Genomic DNA, 23,099 nt, shown 5'->3' with positions numbered 1-23,099 from the left:
GTATGATGTTTTTGTCAAATTTTGGACCAAAACTTTTTATTCAAAAAAAGTTTCACACTTTGGACGACATAGTATAGTATGACGTTTGTGTCAAATTTTGGACCAAATTTTTTTATTCAAAAATAATGTCAAATTTTGGACGACATAGTATAGTATGACGTTTTTGTCAAATTATGGACCAAAACTTTTTATTCAAAAAAAGTTTCACACTTTGGACGACATAGTATAGTATGACGTTTGTGTCAAATTTTGGACCAAATTTTTTTTTTCAAAAATAATGTCAAATTTTGGACGACATAGTATAGTATGATGTTTTTGTAAAATTTTGGACCAACATTGTTTTTTCAAAAAAAAAATTGAAATTCTGGACGACATAGTATAGTATGACGTGTTTGTCAAATTTTGGACCAAAACTTTTTTTTCCCAAAAATTTTTTGATTTTGTACGACAGAAAAGTATGATGTTTTTGTCAAATTTTCAACGACATAGTATAGTATGACATTTTTGTCAAATTTTGGACCAAAACTTTTTATTCAAAAAAAATTTCACACTTTGGACGACATAGTATAGTATGACGTTTGTGTCAAATTTTGGACCAAAAATGTTTTTTCAAAAATAATGTAAAATTTTGGACAACATAGTATAGTATGACGTTTGTGTCAAATTTTGGACCAAAACTTTTTATTCAAAAAAGTTTCACACTTTGGACGACATAGTATAGTATGACGTTTGTGTCAAATTTTGGACCAAAACTTTTTATTCAAAAAAAGTTTCACACTTTGGACGACATAGTATAGTATGACGTTTGTGTCAAATTTTGGACCAAATTTTTTTTTTCAAAAATAATGTTAAATTTTGGACGACATAGTATAGTATGACGTTTTAGTCAAATTTTGGACCAACATTGTTTTTTAAAAAAAAATTGTAAAATTTTCAACAACATAGTATAGTATGACGTTTGTGTCAAATTTTGGACCAAAAATGTTTTTTCAAAAAATAATGTAAAATTTTGGACGACATAGTATAGTATGACGTTTTTGTCAAATTTTGGACCAAAACTTTTTATTCAAAAAAAGTTTCACACTTTGGACGACATAGTATAGTATGACGTTTGTGTCAAATTTTGGACTAAAATATTTTTTTTTCAAAAATAATGTCAAATTTTGGACGACATAGTATAGTATGACGTTTTTGTCAAATTTTGGACCAAAACTTTTTATTCAAAAAAAGTTTCACACTTTGGACGACATAGTATAGTATGACGTTTTTGTCAAATTATGGACCAAAACTTTTTATTCAAAAAAAGTTTCACACTTTGCACGACATAGTATAGTATGACGTATGTGTCAAATTATGGACCAAATTTTTTTTTTCAAAAATAATGTCAAATTTTGGACAACATAGTATAGTATGACGTTTTTGTAAAATTTTGGACCAAACCTTTTTTTTCCCAAAATTTTTTTGATTTTGTACGACAGAAAAGTATGATGTTTTTGTCAAATTTTCAACGACATAGTATAGTATGACATTTTTGTCAAATTTTGGACCAAAACTTTTTATTCAAAAAAAGTTTCACACTTTGGACGACATAGTATAGTATGACGTTTGTGTCAAATTTTGGACCAAAAATGTTTTTTCAAAAATAATGTAAAATTTTGGACGACATAGTATAGTATGACGTTTTTGTCAAATTTTGGACCAAAACTTTTTATTCAAAAAACGTTTCACACTTTGGACGACATAGTATAGTATGACGTTTGTGTCAAATTTTGGACCAAATTTTTTTTTTCAAAAATAATGTCAAATTTTGGACGACATAGTATAGTATGACGTTTGTGTCAAATTTTGGACCAAATCTTTTTTTTTCAAAAATAATGTCAAATTTTGGACGACATAGTATAGTATGACGTTTGTGTCAAATTTTGGACTAAAATTTTTTTTTTTCAAAAATAATGTCAAATTTTGGACGACATAGTATAGTATGACGTTTGTGTCAAATTTTGGACCAAATAGTTTTTTTCAAAAGTAATGTCAAATTTTGGACGACATAGTATAGTATGACGTTTTTGTCAAATTATGGACCAAAACTTTTTATTCAAAAAAAGTTTCACACTTTGCACGACATAGTATAGTATGACGTTTGTGTCAAATTTTGGACCAAAATTTTTTTTTCAAAACTAATGTCAAATTTTGGACGACATAGTATAGTATGATGTTTTTGTAAAATTTTGGACCAACATTGTTTTTTCAAAAAAAAAATGAAATTTTGGACGACATAGTATAGCATGACGTTTTTGTAAAATTTTGGACCAAACCTTTTTATTCCCAAAAATTTTTCGATTTTGTACGACAGAAAAGTATGATGTTTTTGTCAAATTTTCAATGACATAGTATAGTATGACATTTTTGTCAAATTTTGGACCAAAACTTTTTATTCAAAAAAAGTTTCACACTTTGGACGACATAGTATAGTATGACGTTTGTGTCAAATTTTGGACCAAAAATGTTTTTTCAAAAATAATGTAAAATTTTGGACGACATAGTATAGTATGACGTTTTTGTCAAATTTTGGACCAAAACTTTTTATTCAAAAAAAGTTTCACAATTTGGACGACATAGTATAGTATGACGTTTGTGTCAAATTTTGGACCAAATTCTTTTTTTTCAAAAATAATGTCAAATTTTGGACGACATAGTATAGTATGACGTTTGTGTCAAATTTTGGACCAAAGTTTTTTTTTTCAAAAATAATGTCAAATTTTGGACGACATAGTATAGTATGACGTTTTTGTCAAGTTTTGGACCAACATTGTTTTTTAAAAAAAAATTGTAAAATTTTGGACGACATAGTATAGTATGACGTTTGTGTCAAATTTTGGACCAAAAATGTTTTTTCAAAAATAATGTAAAATTTTGGACGACATAGTATAGTATGACGTTTGTGTCAAATTTTGGACCAAAAATGTTTTTTCAAAAAATAATGTAAAATTTTGGACGACATAGTATAGTATGACGTTTTTGTCAAATTTTGGACTAAATTTTTTTTTTTCAAAAATAATGTCAAATTTTGGACGACATAGTATAGTATGACGTTTGTGTCAAATTTTGGGCCAAATTTTTTTTTTCAAAAATAATGTCAAATTTTGGACGACATAGTATAGAATGACGTTTTTGTCAAATTATGGACCAAAACTTTTTATTCAAAAAAAGTTTCACACTTTGGACAACATAGTATAGTATGACGTTTGTGTCAAATTTTGGACCAAATTTCTTTTTTTCAAAAATAATGTCAAATTTTGGACGACGTAGTATAGTATGATGTTTTTGTAAAATGTTGGACCAACATTGTTTTTTCAAAAAAAAAATTGAAATTTTGGACGACATAGTATAGTATGACGTTTTTGTCAAATTTTGGACCAAACCTTTTTTTTCCCAAAATTTTTTTGATTTTGTACGACATAGTATAGTATGACGTTTGTGTCAAATTTTGGACCAATTTTTTTTTTTCAAAAATAATGTCAAATTTTGGACGACATAGTATAGTATGACGTTTTTTTGTCAAATTTTGGACCAACATTGTTTTTTCAAAAAAAATTGTAAAATTTTGGACGACATAGTATAGTATGACGTTTTTGTCAAATTTTGAACTAAAACTTTTTATTCAAAAAAAGTTTCACACTTTGGACAACATAGTATAGTATGACGTTTGTGTCAAATTTTGGACCAAAAATGTTTTTTCAAAAATAATGTAAAATTTTGGACGACAGTATAGTATGACGTTTTTGTCAAATTTTGGACCAAAACTTTTTATTCAAAAAAAGTTTCACACTTTGGACGACATAGTATAGTATGACGTTTGTGTCAAATTTTGGACCAAATGTTTTTTTTCAAAAATAATGTCACATTTTGGACGACATAGTATAGTATGACGTTTTTGTCAAATTATGGACCAAAACTTTTTATTCAAAAAAAGTTTCACACTTTGGACGACATAGTACAGTATGACGTTTGTGTCAAATTTTGGACCAAATTTTTTTTTTCAAAAATAATGTCAAATTTTGGACGACATAGTATAGTATGACGTTTTTGTCAAATTTTGGACCAAGATTTTTTTTTCAAAACAATGGTCAGATTTTCAACGAAATCGTGTAGTATGACATTGAGGTCAACGACATAGTATAGTATGACGTTTTGGTCACATTTTGGGCCCAAATTCTTTTTTCAAAAAAATGGTCAGAATTTGGACAAAAATAGTGAAGTATGACATAATGGCCGACGACATAGTATAGTATGACCTTTTGGTCACATTTTGGGCTAAAAACATTGTTTTTTAAAATTATCATATTTTTGACGACATAGTATACTATGACGTTTTTGTCAAACTTTGGACTCACATTTTATTTCAAAGAAATTGTCAGATTTTGGACGAAATAGTGTAGTATGACATTGAGGTCGATGACATAGTATAGTATGACGTTTTGGTCACATTTTGGGCAAAAAAAACAATTACAAAAAAATTATCAGATTTTGGACGACATAGTATAGTATGACGTTTTAGTCAAATTTTGGACAAAATAATGTAGTATGACATTGAGGTCGACGACATAGTGTAGTATTACATTGAGGTCGACAACATACAAAATAAGACATTGTGTTTAGCTCAGATGGTAGAGCACCCAACCTACGCCGTGTGTTGAGGCTGTAGTCCTTGCTGCAGGCAACCCTGGATCAAATCCCGCGCCAAGCAGTCTCTCCTTCATGTAGTTCATCACGTCTCTGTCCACTATACAATCTGATTAAAAGGCAAAAATGCCCCCCAAAAAAATCTTGCCCGTAGCATGAAGCTTTTGTCAAATTTTGGACCAAAATTATTTTTTTCAAAAAAATTGTCAGATTTTGGACGAAATAGTGTAGTATGACATTGAGGTCAACAACATAGTATAAGTATGACATTTTGGGCTCAAAATAAATTTCAAAAAAATTATCAGATTTTGGACCACATAGTATGACGTTTTTGTCAAATTTTGGACTCACATTTTTTTCAAAAAAATGTTCAGATTTTGTACGAAATAGTGTAGTATGACATTGCGGTCGACGACATAGTATAGTATGACGTTTTGTCACATTTTGGACTAAAAAAAAAATTCCCAAAAAATTATCAGATTTTGGACGACATAGTATAGTATGACGTTTTGGTCACATTTTGGAATAAAAAAATTATTTTAAAAAAAATTATAAGGATTTTGGACGACATAGTATAGTATGATGTTTTATTCGTGAAATTTTGGACCAAAATTCTTTTTTTTTCAAAAGAATTGTCAGATTTTGGACGTAATAGTGTAGTACGACATTTTGATCGACAACATAATATAGTATGATGTTTTGGTCACATTTTTGACTTAAAAAATGTTTTTAAAAAAAAGTTTTTGGATGTATTGGATGAAATTTTGGACGACATACTAAAATATGACTTTTTTTTGTCAAGTTTTGATAACAAACTTAGTTAATCTTAATATATCTTAAACTGTGAAACATACAATTGATGAAGTTTTTACCCTTTTTATCCTTGGATGATTTAAAGCCAAACTGAGACTTCAATGAAATCGTGTGATCTCAAACACTGTTCTGTGTTCTTTTAGACATTGAGGAGAATAGAGCAAAAGCACGCAAAGAACAAAAAAAAAAGGTTTCCATACACAAGGTGGCGAGGAAAATGCCAAACAGACAAAAAAGATAAAAAAAAAAAAAAAGACTGACTGACTGTGGAGAAGAGAGAATACATTTAGGCCCGCCCTCTTCCTGCTCAGTGATCCAGCACAGTGAACATAAAAGCTTCTGTTTGCCAACAGGCCAAAGAGTCTGAGCGGTGACCACAATGAAGGAAAAACAAAAGCCTTAAAGAAAAAAAAAAAGTGGAAAAAAAAAACACAAGACAACAAAGGATGAGGAATCACCAAGACATGACTCAATGGAAAGTGAGATTTTTTGTTTAAAGTGACAGAAAAAGGCCAATATTTGACTTTATAATCAACCATTTTACATTTTTACTTCATCATATAAACTTAAGGTAACTTAAGGGAAAATGGGTAACAACTTACAATAAGGGTCCTTTAATTAACGTTAGTTAAAGGTGCCATATGTAAGAATGTGGCCAAAAACGCTTACTACATTCAAATTCAAAATACCTTAAGGTCTTTTAGGTTTCATTTTCTGACGTAACTGGCAACCCGTGGTTGCTCTGCAACTGAGACTCTACTGACTGCAATGATTGGTAGACGGCAGTAGGTGGCGCCACATGCCAAAACAATGATTTGCAGTCTGCAAAATGTTTTTTTTAATGCAAATATTTTGTCTGTACTGTTGTTGTTGGTGAGTTCAGTTTGTTATATGAACATTATTCCTGAGTCTCTGTGACATTTTAGGATTAGGATTTTATGGCCAGTTGCTTTAGATGTATTACATAATGCACCTTTAACCACATTATTAAGCTGTTAGTTTAGTTTAACCACTATTAGTTGAAATGTAGTCGAAGAAATCACATAAAGCATTTTAGACATTTTATTTCAGACATTGAAACAGATATTTACAGATAACCAGATATTATAGGCCATTAAACTTCACAAACAAAAACAAATTAAATGTGTTAAATGTGACAAATAATATAGAAAAATTGCTTTTGCCTATGGGTTATGGTGGACGACAAAGTATAGTATGACGTTTTTGTCAAATTTGGACCAAAATGTTTGTTTTTTTTAAATGGTCAGATTTTGGACGAAATAGTGTAGTATGACATTGAGGCCGATGACATAGTATAGTATGACATTTTGGTCACATTTTGGGCAAAAAAAAATGTTTTTCAAAAAATTATCAGATTTTGGATGACATAGTATAGTATGACATTTTTGTCAAATTTTGGACCAAATTTTTTTTTTTCAAAAAAAAAATGGTCAGACTTTGGACCAAATAGTGTAGTATAACATTGAGGTTGATGACATAGTATAGTATGACGTTCTGGTCACATTTTGGGCTAAAATCATTTTTTTTTTTTAATTATCAGATTTGGACGACATAGTATAGTATGACGTTTTTGTCAAATTTTGGACCAACATTTTTTTTTTTCAAAAAAATGGTCAGATTTTGGACGAAATAGTGTAGTATGACATTGAGGCCAAAAAAAACATATTTGTTCTAACCTTTCCAAACAACACAAGGCATATTTAATTCTTTGATACTTGACATTAGTCATTCAATGGATATTACAGATATGAAGCAGATATAATATCACTTACTTATATAGCCCTTTACAACACCCACAATGGTGTTTTTAAGTAACATCAAATTATCATAAAACAAAGAGAAAAAAAACACTTTTTTGGAGAAAATACTTTTTTTTGGGAAAAAAAACTTGGAAAATGGAAGAGAAAACATTTGGGGTCAGAAGCATATTTGATTCTTTGACACTTGACATCAGTCATATAGAGAAATATCACTTATATGGAGAAATATCACTTATTTATATAGCCCTTTACAGTGTATCCATAAGTGTTTTTACCCAACATCAAATTATCATAAAACATACAACATAAAAGCCATTCGAAATAAACTTTTAGATTTTAAAGACTAAAATGTAAAATGAACCAGAATCATTTGCAGAAGCGCTGGTGGTTCATTGACGTACGCGTGGAAAAGTCTTTATCGTAGACTAAAGCGACCTGGATGTTTCTTCTCCTCGTCTCTCTGGACGTCTGACGCCATGTGCAGGTCGTACAGAAGGTGGCGTCGACGCGGTCCGTGCAAAGGCTGCAGGCCCTGCAGACGACAAGAGTTTGTCATGTTTTTATGACTTATTATCAAAATGTCACAAATCCAGTGTAAATCTATACAGATTATGGATAAAATATGATGCATAGAGAGCGGCACTTTGCTTTATTTTTTACTATCACCAACTGTCGTCTCTCCTGTGTCTTATTCAGACAAGACATTTTAAAGAATTAGGTTTGTCATCATTCCTGAGTCCTTTCCCCTCCCTCCCTCCCTCCCTCCCTCCCTTATGAGGCCTACAATGCTGAGTCACGTTCCCAGGATAAGACCACACACACTTCTCCAACGCAGCATACATTTGAAAGCCAAGCCACCTGCTCGAGGTCGAGGAATCGCGTCCCGAGTCGAGTCCGTATAATGAAAAATGAAAAATGCATTTTTTTTTTTTAAAGCTAAAGCTTGGGTAACTAGGGAGTTTTAAAAGACGATCCGTATTCACTACGTCAGATTTTAAACCAAACGTAAGAAGCTACGTCACAAATGTAGCCAACAGAGAATTGGGAACAACAGAACAACCCTCTGTTCAATTTTATCGCCGTAATAAAGAATCTTGGGAGTCTTAAATCTAACACTGCATGTGATTGTACGATGCTTTTATTTACTCTTTTCATTGTGTTTCTGTTCCAGACAAATGTGTACCAAAGACACACCAAAGCACAGTGTTGATATTAGTATTAGTTTCTGTGTCTGTGGAGACACCGACGGAAACAAAGGCGGAAGCATAACAGCTACGCTAGTAAAGCAAAATTGGAGCAAAGGATTTAAAGAAACTTTCTTTGATTCTCCGAGAACTCTATTGAGACAAACTTTAGGTTAAGGAATGAACCTAAATTCTCTGAAACAGAAGTGAGATAAAAGAAATGAACGTTGAAATAGAGCGGAAGAAGTTAGCAATGTTTTAGTGACATAAGTGATGCACTGGACCTTTAAATTTAAAGGTGAATTCAGGGATTTGTGTCTACACTGCCATTGTAAGGGGTAAACTGCACACATTATACTTTAGGCCCCATAATGGTTCTTGTTTTTGCGAAAACAAGTGCAGTGCCCGTATACGAAGTATGTATTCCTATAGTGGGAGCTGAAGAAGATTTTTCAGTCATGATAATGGTATGGCATGATAAGGAAGGTAAAGGCTAAAGTAATACAAACACTGTGCAACATCATTAGGGACAATGAAAATGTGCCTAATGTTTTTTTAAAGAAAGTCAGCTCAAATGGATCATTTCCTGAATTTCAAAAATTCATTAAAAATATTCCTTAAGAGGTTTGCAAATATTTTCGACGGATCCTTGTTCAGGTCGATGCCGACTATTATGATGGTAAATTTTAAATCATTCCGAGATACTTTTTTTTTCGGAGAAGAAAGTCAGCCTCACTGTCAAAGTGCATCAGGGCAAATGGATCATCTCCTGAATTTCAAAAATTAATAAAAAATATTCCTTAAGAGGTTTGCAAATATTTTCAACGGATCCTTGTTCAGGGCAATGCCGACTATTATGATGGTAAATTTCAAGTCATTCCGAGATACTTTTTGTTTTTGAGAAGAAAGTCAGCTCACTGTCAAAGTGCATCAGGGCAAATGGTTCATTTCCTGAATTTAAAAAATTCATTAAAATTATTCCTTAAAAGGTTTGCAAATATTTTTCGACGGATCCTTGTTCAGGGCGATGCCGACTATTATGATGGTAAATTTCAAGTCTTTCCGAGATACTTTTTGTTTTTGAGAAGAAAGTCAGCTCACTGTCAAAGTGCATCAGGGCAAATGGATCATCTCCTGAATTTCAAAAATTAATAAAAAATATTCCTTAAGAGGTTTGCAAATATTTTCGACGGATCCTTGTTCAGGGTGATGCCGACTATTATGATGGTAAATTTTAAATCATTCCGAGATACTTCTTTTTTTTGGAGAAGAAAGTCAGCTCACTGTCAAAGTGCATCAGGGCAAATGGATCATTCCCTGAATTTCAAATATTCATTAAAATTATTCCTTAAGAGGTTTGCAAATATTTTCGACGGATCCTTGTTCAGGGCGATGCCGACTATTATGATGGTAAATTTTAAATCATTCCGAGATATTTTTTTTTTTGGAGAAGAAAGTCAGCTCACTGTCAAAGTGCATCAGGGCAAATGGATCATCTCCTGAATTTCAAAAATTAATAAAAAAATATTCCTTAAGAGGTTTGCAAATATTTTCAACAGATCCTTGTTCAGGGCGATGCCGACTATTATGATGGTAAATTTCAAGTCATTCTGAGATATTTTTTTTTTTGGAGAAGAAAGTCAGCTCACTGTCAAAGTGCATCAGGGCAAATGGATCATCTCCTGAATTTCAAAAATTAATAAAAAATATTCCTTAAGAGGTTTGCAAATATTTTCGACGGATCCTTGTTCAGGGCGATGCCGACTATTATGATGGTAAATTTCAAGTCTTTCCAAGATACTTTTTGTTTTTGAGAAGAAAGTCAGCTCACTGTCAAAGTGCATCAGTGCAAATGGATCATTCCCTGAATTTCAAATATTCATTAAAATTATTCCTTAAGAGGTTTGCAAATATTTTCGACGGATCCTTGTTCAGGGCGATGCCGACTATTATGATGGTAAATTTTAAATCATTCCGAGATACTTTTTTTTTGGAGAAGAAAGTCAGCTCACTGTCAAAGTGCATCAGGGCAAATGGATCATTTCCTGAATTTCAAAAATTCATTAAAAATATTCCTTAAGAGGTTTGCAAATATTTTCGACGGATCCTTGTTCAGGGCGAAGCCGACTATTATGAGGCTAAATTTCAAGTCATTCCGAGATACTTTTTTTTTTGGAGAAGAAAGTCAGCTCACTGTCAAAGTGCATCAGGGCAAATGGTTAATTTCCTGAATTTCAAAAATTCATTAAAAATATTCCTTAAGAGGTTTGCAAATATTTTCGACGGATCCTTGTTTAGGGCGATGCCGACTATTATGATGGTAAATTTTAAATCATTCCGAGATCCTTTTTTTTTTGGAGAAGAAAGTCAGCTCACTGTCAAAGTGCATCAGGGCAAATGGTTCATTTGCTGAATTAAAAAAATTCATTAAAAATATTCCTTAAGAGGTTTGCAAATATTTTCAACAGATCCTTGTTCAGGGCGATGCCGACTATTATGATGGTAAATTTCAAGTCATTCTGAGATACTTTTTGTTTTTGAGAAGAAAATCAGCTCACTGTCAAAGTGCATCAGGGCAAATGGATAATTTCCTGAATTTCAAAAATTCATTAAAAATATTCCTTAAGAGGTTTGCAAATATTTTCGACGGATCCTTGTTCAGGGCGAAGCCGACTATTATGAGGCTAAATTTCAAGTCATTCCGAGATACTTTTTTTTTTGGAGAAGAAAGTCAGCTCACTGTCAAAGTGCATCAGGGCAAATGGTTAATTTCCTGAATTTCAAAAATTCATTAAAAATATTCCTTAAGAGGTTTGCAAATATTTTCGACGGATCCTTGTTTAGGGCGATGCCGACTATTATGATGGTAAATTTTAAATCATTCCGAGATACTTTTTTTTTTGGAGAAGAAAGTCAGCTCACTGTCAAAGTGCATCAGGGCAAATGGTTCATTTGCTGAATTAAAAAAATTCATTAAAAATATTCCTTAAGAGGTTTGCAAATATTTTCAACAGATCCTTGTTCAGGGCGATGCCGACTATTATGATGGTAAATTTCAAGTCATTCTGAGATACTTTTTGTTTTTGAGAAGAAAATCAGCTCACTGTCAAAGTGCATCAGGGCAAATGGATAATTTCCTGAATTTCAAAAATTCATTAAAAATATTCCTTAAGAGGTTTGCAAATATTTTCGACGGATCCTTGTTCAGAGCGATGCCGATTATTATGATGGTAAATTTCAAGTCTTTCTGAGATACTTTTTTTTTTGGGAGAAGAAAGTCAGCTCACTGTCAAAGTGCATCAGGGCAAATGGATAATTTCCTGAATTTCAAAAATTCATTAAAATTATTCCTTAAGAGGTTTGCAAATATTTTCGACAGATCCTTGTTAAGGGTGATGCCGACTATTATGATGGTAAATTTCAAGTCTTTCCAAGATAAAAAAAAAAAAATCGGACTTTTGATACGCACGTAAACGCACCGACTCACTCCCATTTACGGGGTCGTCTTCCTGAAAAAAATCTCAAGACTCTGTGAGAGTTTAGAGCGAGAGCTGAGTGACACTTTGTGCTGAGTTAAATGTCAACGTAAGCCATTTGTTGGCAAAAACAACGGACATACTGTAATGTTGAATCCCACAGATGCCTCATAGGATTACATTGTAGTCATGGCCGCCATGTTGAACCAATCTAGTGGACAAAATTCTCAAAGTTTTTGTAAATAAAATTCAAATGCACGCCCATGTGTATAAACATAGAGCTTGAAAAATCCCAAAATTCCCCTTTAATTGGACCACTGGGCCTGGGGCTGCAGTTTTCTTTCTTTAATTTCAGCGCGTTCTTATGATTGAAGATTGTCTCTATAAAGCGATTAAATTACATCATGCATTAAAAAATGGAGAAAAATATTTATTTTGTGTTGTAAACTGATTTAAAGCTGTGAAATCAATTGGTCACATTGCTTACGCGATTATGGCTCCATGAGGGCCAACGTGTTATCGAGCCATTTTATTCATAATTGATTAATAACACCAAAGGTTAGCGTCTGGCGCCATTCTGTGCCAAACCGTGTTTAAACTCAGCCCAGGTGCCGCTAAGAAAACATGCCCCGCGGCATTTTTAAATACAAAAACACACAGTGTGATTTGAAAATGTAACTTGAATACACAATGGACGAATGTAATGATTATGAAGCCGCACGCCAAAGAGATAAACCATCCACACAGCGTTCCCAAAACAGAAATCTAAAGACCGGGGCTAAACAATATGCAATTAATTTCGGATCACAGCGTCGCTCGCTTATCAAAATATTTTCACCTGCCTCGCGTCAAAATAGCTCAGTAACCTTGGAATCTGTCAAAACAGCGCGGGTGCGTCGGGGTTACCTGACGACATCCCGCTCAAATCTGACTGGATGTCAGGAATATTCCAACATCGCTGATTCATGGGTGTTTTTGTTAAACAAAGGTGGGTTTGATTCTGAGCAGAGCTGCGCCTCCCATGTCATTACATAAGAAGGAGGGAGCCTCTTCTTGGCGTTGCGTGCACATCTGTAACAATGCTGCATAAGAACATGACTGAGCAGTAACCTGTGACCCCACTTACACTTGTACCCCCACATCACCCTGACACTCGGCTCATTTTCTCCATTTCAGCTTCTCCTCCCTTCCCCCTTCTTCCTTTTTGTTGGCTCGTTCTGTGTTGGACGCAAAGACGTTTGTCGCGTTATTGTGGGGAAAAAAGAGGGTCAATAAGGTGTTTTGCCCTGGGAGCTCTTTCTACATTTATTTCGGTGCCTCGTTCTTGTTAGAGAGGGTTATTCATGGCCTTAGAATTGTCAAAACAAAATGTTGAATGAGTGAGTTTTTCTGCTCCGTCTTCCAAGATAACTTTCACTTTCCATATCTGGCAGTTATTCAACCGTTTAGCAGTTCACGATAGTGAGAAGCTAACGTCACAGCGGCCGTTTCGCAGAAGTCTTGAGGTTCAACTGTAATGATAAGTATACACTACTGTTCAAAAGTTTGGGGTCATTTTGAAATGTCCTTATTTATGAAGGAAAATCACTTTTTTTTCAATGAATATGACATTAAATGAATCATTTATACACTCTATACATTGTTAATGTGGTAAACGACTATTCTAGCTGCAAACGTCTGGTTTTTAACGGAATATGTTCATAGATGTATAGAGGCCCATTTCCACTGTTCTAATGGTACATTGTGTTTGCTAATCGCGTTAGAAGACTATTGGATGATGAGAAAACCCTTGAAAACCCTTGTGCAATGATGTTAGCACACCTGAAAACAGTTTTGCTGGTTCTTGGACGAAATCTTGTCAATGTCTTGACTATATTTTCTATTAATTTTGCAACTCTTTTGATGAATAAAAGTGTGACTTTTAATGGAAAACACAAAAAAAATCGGTGACCTCAAACTTTTGAACGGTAGTGTATATATAGATACTCGCATCTACATGCGAGTATCGCAAAATGTTGTGCAACGCCTTTGTATTGACTGCACATCAACAAAAACAGAGACGAAAAAGATAACTTTGGGCACTTGCTGGAGGTTATGTGAGGACGTCCACCAGTGCCCACACCTCTACAACCCATCGCTCAAAGAATAATAGGATACACAATCGAGAAATCGCCACGTCTGGAATGGATGTGCACACGTGCCATGCTAGTTTTAGTGCAAACTAATGCAGTATCTGTTCAATATGCGCCTTTGCCAGCTCCTTTCGTGATATATCTCTTTAATGTCTTGTTCAAACAGAGAGGACCTCCTCTTTGTTCGCTCCTCTTTGAATAAAATATTGTGCAACACTGGAAAAAAAAAAAGTGTTCCCCTAGCTTGAGTGTCAGGAGTCCTGAGACTGAACGAAAACAGTAGCTCAGTGTTTTCTGAGGTAATGCAGAGCTATTTAAGACACATTTTAGCTGTAGTATTAAATCTGTAGTATTTCACTGACAGATGCTTTGATAGTCAGGGGAGTGCGGGAGAAAGCTGTTGAGGTAGGAGTTGCTGTGAGAGTCTCCGTTGACAGGACGATTGTAGTGGTTTCGAGAACATTTTTTAATGATGATTGTTGTTGTTTCTGCGTCTGGCTTCTGCGTCCTTGCCTGCTAAGACTTGCAGGTCCAGTCAGTACGCTATGTACGACGACGTAAACCCGTGACACCGCTGAATCCTCTCGTGTCAGTTATTATCCAGTCGTACGATCTGCTCGATCGCGGCTAAAAATCATCGCACCAAAAATATCATCTTCTGTCGTTCTACAGAGCGCAACCCTCTCATCCACGCTCGCACATATTTCTGGTTGGAGCGCGGCCAAGTAAAGAAGCTATAGTGATATCAGTTAATACTGTTCCATTCACTCACCGCCAATCTAAACATGTTAAAAAAAAAGGGAGCACAGTGGAGCGCGGCCGCGCGGAACAATCAGCGTCGAGTTGGGTGATTTTAAATGGGACGTTGATGTGTTTAAACAGAGACCATGAACTACTAGTTTACTAGAAAAGACGTGATACAAGTGATTCAGAGCACAAACTTCTCAGGAAATGTGAGCGAGGAGTCATCGTTTCCTCAAAAGCTATTTTCAGTCACGCACTGAGGTCTGTGCTGTGTGAAAATGTCTGCATACGTTGCTGAGGACGTTACCGGACACTGGCCTTTTTAGACAAAATTGATCCCTGTCTTGATCTTCATCCATACAAAAAAATACTCTTAAGAATGCATATCACGTGACCATATTCAGGAGCACTGGGCGTGTGCAAACACCTAGCAGAAAGATGTTTTTTTTTTGTTTTTTTTTTAGAAAACAAAGATTTCTCTTTTGAGACCAACGTCAAAGTGAAAGTGAAACTGAAAGTGTCCACAGCTGATACGGTTTATAGAGTTGTGGCCCATAAGAACCAATCAGGTATCCAGTATCTTGGCCAAGTGTACATTGGAAAAGAGGTTTTTAATGTTATTGGGATTAACCTGCTTAAATAAAAGTTAATAAATAAAACTCCTGTCCTTTTAAGCCTGTACATGCAACACTTATGGACTTTGGATCAACTTATCTTGGTATGTTTATGTTAATGCTAATGCTAATGCTAATGCTAATGCTAATGCTAATGCTAACCCTAACCCTAACCCTAATAGTTTGATTTCACTCGGACTAGCATGTTAAATGAAACTATTGTCTTAATCCAACTAAAATTGGACATTTAACAACAAATAGAGATATGGTGGTTGTTCTAGCCAAGCAATCACAAAAAGCCACTTCAGTACTGGCTTCACTTTCTGGACCCAACCATTGATTTAGTTACAGTCTAAGGTTTTATATTGTTGACCACAGGAGGCTTCAGTGAATGGACAGGATGAGGAGCATTTGAAGGAGAAAGTGTCAACAAGGTCATGGGAAGCTCAGGTGATCAAAAGAACACTCTTTTCCATCTTAGTTACTGAGATTTGTATCAATACTTGTTTTGCTCTCCAACTGCAGACTGAACTGTCTTCTCCTCAGTTTAGTCAAGCTTGAATTTCTCTCTTCTTCTTTTTTTTTTAAAAAGTTGGGTTTACATGCTCCATTAGCCAAACTATCAGCGAGTGACGATCAACGTAACCCCCCCGCCCCACCTCCTCACCTCCTCACCTCCTCACCCAGCGACAGACCGATCATTGTCTCTCCACCTCTGCGGCGGCAGCAGCAGCAGCTCAAGAGGATTCTTTGGGGATTGGATGAATGCAGGTGAGTTACTGCTTTGACAGCGAAGAGGAATCGTCTTATATTGTATAAACATTACGTCACCTCGGCCCCATAAGCTGCAACTGGCAATTGTCCACGTGTTATTGGACGGAGGAACACTTTCTCTGGGGTCTCGGTGTCACCCGGCTCATGTTTTCTTCTATTACCACTCGGCACTCTTAACACATTCCACTTATTTTTGTCCCTCCTCCGCTCATCCATAAAAATCTGATAAAGTAACCAGACTTAAACACTTAGGGAAGCCACAGAATATCGTTCTTTCTGTGGTGCAAGTCGGTCAGACTCCTCTTTAGTGAGTGTGGGGAACTTTTTTTTTTTTTTTTTTAGTGTAAACCAAACATTTATTCGTTTAGGACGGTCTGTCACAGCAGAGGCCCCGCGTTGAAAAAAAAAAAAAACAACGTACATTTTCCCCATTTGACACGTCTGCGCTGCTTTTTCTGACACTGTCAAGTGACGCTTACTTGAAACACTGCGTCGGTTAAAGTCTCAGTATATTTACGCCATCGTGGACGTGTGAGAAAGAATTCCAACACGGATTCACACGAGCACATGTCGTGTTATTGTTTTATACACTTCACGGATGCAATTTGTTTGTGTTTTCCATTAAATGTCGCACTTTTATTCATCAAAAGAGTTGATGTAAAATATAGTCAAATCTTTCACGAATATTAGAAATAATGATTTTTGTTCAAAATAATCATTTTGCCCTTTCGTCAAAGAACCAGCTAAACTGTTTTCAGCTGTGCTAACATCATCGCACAAGGGTTTTCAAGGGTTTTCTAATCATCCAATAGCCTTCGAACGCCATTAGCAAACGCAATGAACCATGTCAAGACAGCATGATGACATAGCTAAACACTGAAGAAAGCCCACTCTCTGTTGTGGAAGACATCTCACCAACATAGTCGCGGTTTGGACCAAACAGGAAGCTAGGGAGCGTGATGGAGGAAGTTGTGTTGAGGCCTTACTGCATACGGTTGGACAAAGAGACGGCAAAATTGATGAATTGGCAGATTTGCGTACGTTCACTTATCGGAGATGTACGTATTGATTTGCACACATTTTATTGAGTGCTACCTGTAAAAAAGACTGGGGACATAAACATTTTTTTTTTACGATTCCTCATCCTAACCCTTTACCGGGCGAAGAACTGTATGGTAACTTCACGCAGACGTCCAAAACCGCATCACTGCAAGATCTTAGAAACACTTTGATTTTCACTAAGCCAATCAGCAGAGATCCAGAAAGGGTACGGAGTTCTGGGGAAGGCAAAAAAGGAGTACGGTCATATGGCTCAGTCCTACGGTAATATCTCAAAAACTAATGGCGGTAAGCCGATGAAATCAATGAGGTGTGCTGAAGCAGGACAGGGATCTCTGAGGACCCTTCATTAACTAGATGTTGAAAGGTTATTATTATGAAATGAAGAGATGGTGTTTGTATTCATAACGACACAAACTTCTCAAAGAGTAGCATCTCTTCTTTGTTGCCTCTCATGTCTTGAAGTCCTTTAAAGTGTTTTCTTTCCAGTACAATATGGTCCTCGTCAACGCTCGGATTGACTGTCGTCCCGGAGAGGATGTGCATCTACGTCAAATCTCGGATAAACATGCGGTCACCGGACACTCCCTCTCCGTAGTAGGTCCGACCTCAAAACATAAAAACAACAGGTTTTTGCAGAGCCAGGCTCCGTGCACAGCCAGGGACGGAGTGGAGTCCCTGCTGTTTGAGGAGGGTACGTTTTCCTTGCTGTGCGTCACACGGTTCTATAAAGAACTTTAAACAATTTGCTGTCACTCCCGACCGGCTGCACTAACAAGACGAAGACCAAACCTTCATGGCTGAACCATGTACGCTCAATTATTTTGCAAGTGATGAGTTGATTTAAATCAAAGCCACAATTCTCCTGTTTAAGACCAAATGACATTGTTTTGGATTGTTTTAGTCTGACTATGACGAGATAGAAGCTGTGAAGCGAGTAGTGAGTTAGTGACTGAATAAATAATGCACAAAAATGGTCAAATTTAAAGCTTCAGTCCAGTGACTGTGTCAGATGGAGTCTGTGCTGAACAAATCGTTTTTAATGAACTCATTCTAATGATTCAGTTACACTGAAAACAACTGCTGTGACTTACAAGTCACGAGTCACTCGTTTGTGTGTGCGAAACCATGTCACGCCAGTTTCATGCATGACTCCTTCCGCCACTATTTTGTAGTGGAAAACCAACCTAAACCGTGCCGTGCCGAGGCGAGCTGGGACCATAGGTGGAAATGGGCTTTATTTACGTGGAAAACACGACCAAATCTTCCACATATGTTGGCACAGACGAACCTGTATCCCGACTCATTACTTAGCTAGCTCTAGCTGTATACTGTAGCTAGTTTAGCGCACATTAACACTAACTAACTAACTAACACTAACTTAAAGTCATAGCCGGTGTGATGGAGACGTCTGGAGACGTTTTCAAGAAATTTCATTCAGTTCTTCTAGTTGCCGAGTTCGCTGGTGCTATGGCTAGCGCAAGTCAATGGTACAAGCTAGCATGGCATTAGAAACACTCATAACTACTCCACAGTGCACCCGAGGCAAATCAATTGTAACGGCAGACTATCGATGTACATATCTGTGTTGATAGAAACAAACTAACCTCGCATCGCATGAATCATCCATTTTCGAGGGACTACTTTCTCGGAATCAGTCCGCCGCTGCCATAGCCTAACAGGAAGTATGACGCGCTGCTGCTGCTGAGCCATAACTCCTTCAAATCGCAAGGTTGGTTTTATTTCAAACATTCTATTAACACAGATATGTACATCGATAGTCTGCCGTTACAATCGATTAGCCTCGGGTGCACTGTGGAGTCGGTATGAGTGTTTCTAATGCCATGCTAACTTGTACCATTGACTTGCGCTAGCCATAGCACCAGCGAACTCGGCAACTAGAAGAACTGAATGAAATTTCTTGAAAATGTCTCCAGACGTCTCCTTCACACCGGCTGAGTTGGAAAATAGGTCTTATGTCCAAAATTTCCGAACTATCCCTTTCATAAATTAGAAAAATCAACAATATCTAGTCAAGAGCACATGTATATAATGAATGAATGAGTGTAAACAAATGAATCATTATTCAGAGTTATTTAATCTCTTTAAAACAAGTAGTCATTGATGCTCTGGTTTTCTCCAACAGCTGATTATAGATAATATGACCGTACATCACAGCTCTGTGACAGTTTCAGGTGTTTTTTTTTTTTTAAGAAAAACCTCCTCCAGCTCCAACAAAAAAAATCCTCTGACGGGCGATCCGTCACTATCTGCGCAACATATACATGACAAAGCAACAAATTGCCTTTGAATCGCTTGTTGCGGGTGAAATCCCAGCTTCAGGGTAGAGTTTTTCTCCAACTCCCTGAAAGCAATGAATCATAAAAATGTGACAAATATGGACTGACATTGCTTTTTGTGGCTGATTAATGAGTGTAGCTATAGTCACAGTGGAAAGTCCCTCGCAGACAGGTCTGAAGATTTCTGTTTAGCACTGGAGCAGTGAAGAAAAGCCTCTTCATGTGTGTCCTGGCGTTCAGCGCGGCGTTGGCTGGATGACATGCAATCACACTGTTCTCCTCATGTGAACCTTGAAATTTACTTTAAGGCTTGATGCCGTGCACCTATATCGACAACAAATTGCTCAATTTTCGTCGAAATTAACGGTGAATAACACAATAGGTATGTTATACGACGTGCCTCGACAAGGTATGCAGCGATAGATCACTGTTTCTTCATTGTCAGCCCAGATGATACGTGGGTGAATGCAACAAATGTGATACTGCTACGGTCTGATATCAGCAAAATCCAACAAATAACAATGATAAGTGTTTAAACGTAAGCCCTAAACCTTCCTGCGATCGTGATACGCAGAGACGGAGCAGAACTGACACGTCTCAAAGTGCCGTGCTATATGCAATCACATGACCTCATGTTTAAGTTTCTTTGATCGTAGCGTTACTTTGCTCCTGCTTTCGTCGGCGCGCTCGCGAAATCCCATCTCCGCTCGTGTTTTGACATCTTCAAAAACTAACAACGCATTCTTCTTCTTCAAAACATAATGAACGACTTTGATATCCGAGCGATGTTTTGAACACGCGTTGCTCCTGCTGACGGAATCAACTCAACCTCCATCTGTGTCACACATAGCACTTAGCTTAGCATCGGTGACCGCACACACTGAAGATCAACCGTCCGATGTTTAGCTCAGCGCTTTATTCGACCCACATGGGAGACGTGTCTCGCAGTCGTGAGCGCGGAATAAAAACAACACACAATACAGGAAGAGAGAGCAAAAATACCAAAAAATGGTTTCCGTAAACACACAAATAAATGGGAACGGTTGATAAAATAGTAATTTACTTGCATGTCAGTATTTATGTATCACGCCACACAATAAAACTGCAGGGATATGGACATGTGCTACCTATCTACATCGTTAACAAGGTTGGGCTTCTCAAGGGGACACAACTCTCTCTGTATTTAGTTAAAGGCAAAACCTTTACAAATGAAAGTGATGACAAAATCAAATATGTAAACATATAATCATCGTTTACCTGTCCTCATCGTTCACCTGTCCTCATCGTTCACCTGTCCTTATCGTTCATCTGTCCTCATCGTTCACCTGTCCTCTTCATTTACCTGTCTCCATCATTCACCTGTCCTCACCTGTCCTCATCGTTCATCTGTCCTCATCATTCTCCTGTCCTCATCGTTCACCTGTCCTCATCATTCATTCACCTGTCCTCTTCATTTACCTGTCTCCATCATTCACCTGTCCTCACCTGTCCTCATCGTTTACCTGTCCTCATCATTCACCTGTCCTCATTGTTTATCTGTCCTCAACGTTCACCTGTCCTCATTGTTCACCTGTCCTTATCGTTCACCTGTCCTCATTGTTCACCGGTCCTCTTTATTTACCTGTCCTCATCATTCACCACTCCTCATCGTTCACCTGTCCTCATTGTTTATCTGTCCTCAACGTTCACCTGTCCTCATTGTTCACCTGTCCTCTTTATTTACCTGTCCTCATCATTCACCACTCCTCATCGTTCACCTGTCCTCTTCATTTACCTGTCTCCATCATTCACCTGTCCTCACCTGTCCTCATCGTTCACCTGTCCTCATCGTTCACCTGTCCTCATCGTTCACCTGTCCTCATCGTTCTCCTGTCCCCATAATTCACCTGTCCTCATCATTCATTCACCTGTCCTCTTCGTTTATCTGTCCTCGTTGTCCACCTGTCCTCATCGTTCACCTGTCCTCATGATTCATTCACCTGTCCTCTTCATTTACCTGTCCTCATCGTTTACCTGTCCTCATCATTCATTCATCTGTCCTCTTTGTTTACCTGTCCTCCTCATTCACCTGTCTCCATCATTCACCTGTCCTCATCGTTCACCTGTCCCCATAATCCACCTGTCCTCATCGTTCGTTCACCTGTCCTCTTTGTTTATCTGTCCTCGTTGTTCACCTGTCCTCATCGTTCACCTGTCCTCATCATTCATTCACCTGTCCTCTTCGTTTACCTGTCCTCATCATTCATTCATCTGTCCTCTTTGTTTACCTGTCCTCCTCATTCACCTGTCTCCATCATTCACCTGTCCTCATCGTTCACCTGTCCCCATAATCCACCTGTCCTCATCGTTCGTTCACCTGTCCTCTTCGTTCACCTGTCCTCATCGTTCTCCTGTCCTCATCGTTCACCTGTACCCATCGTTCTCCTGTCCTCATTGTTCACCTGTCCTCATCGTTCTCCTGTCCTCATCGTTCTCCTGTCCTAATCCTTCAGCTGTCAGGCCAACATTTTTTTTTAGTACACAAAACCAACTCAATGACAGTAACTGTAAATGTAACCCATGACTTTCCGCCTCTATATAATATCAAATATGAGCAGTAAAACACACATGCAGGTTAGTGTTGGCACAGAAGCAAAAGTCCTTCACTCTGTCTGTTGTTCAGCGCACTGAGAAACAAGGAAAGTGAAGGTTCCTGTGTTGTTTCAGAGCGCCGCCACACAGAAAGTGTGCAGTTTTAATGCTGGCTGGATATTTCACAGTTCATAGGCGATGTTAGTTAAGTCGCTGGTATTTCTGCCGCGGCGCCTGTGATAGTAACCATGACTTCATAAGGAGCTGTTTGGAAACAACCATTTCATATTCACTAAAGTCTCACCAGTTTATTTTATTTGTCACCTGTAGCAACATGTTCGTCTGTGTTTTATTTAGACGTACATTCCAACTGGACTACATTTGGAGGAAGGTTTATCATGCCTGTCATACTTTCAGAGCCATTTTCCTCCCTTATGAAGCCTAATATGCTCAGTCAGACCACACAGGCCACACATATTATTATTATACAACATCCAAGACAAGTGATGGGTCAGTGATGCTTTCCAGTCCTGCTGGTAATTCTCACAATAGCTGCACTTTATCAAAAAATCCATCTGGATGCTGTATCAACTCATGGCAACAAGATGCAAGACAACTCTCCTGAGGAAAAACCTAATTTGTGTGCGTTACAGCCACACGGGCGTCTAATAGCTGATACGCCAACAAATTTTATTTGTACTAATCAGGGTTTATTTTTTTTATTTGATCATCGTGAATATGTCAACAAGGCAGTTTGTTTCCAAGAGCGATGACTGACTTTGGCTCATGAAATCCAAACAGCAGAGAGTATGACGATTGTTTGTTAACCATCAGCTAACCCTAACCCAGGTACAAGTGATAATACGCACGTCCTTTCCTGGTTTTCGGTAAGCGAGGCTGACTATTTCCCACTAAACAGTCAGCCAACAATGCAGAGTGAGTGTTTAGTGACAAATTATAGAATCATA

The sequence above is a fragment of the Microchirus variegatus genome, assembly GCF_963457635.1.
Source record: "Microchirus variegatus genome assembly, chromosome: 6".
Taxonomy (NCBI): Eukaryota; Metazoa; Chordata; class Actinopteri; order Pleuronectiformes; family Soleidae; genus Microchirus; species Microchirus variegatus.
This window is presented reverse-complemented; position numbering follows the sequence as displayed.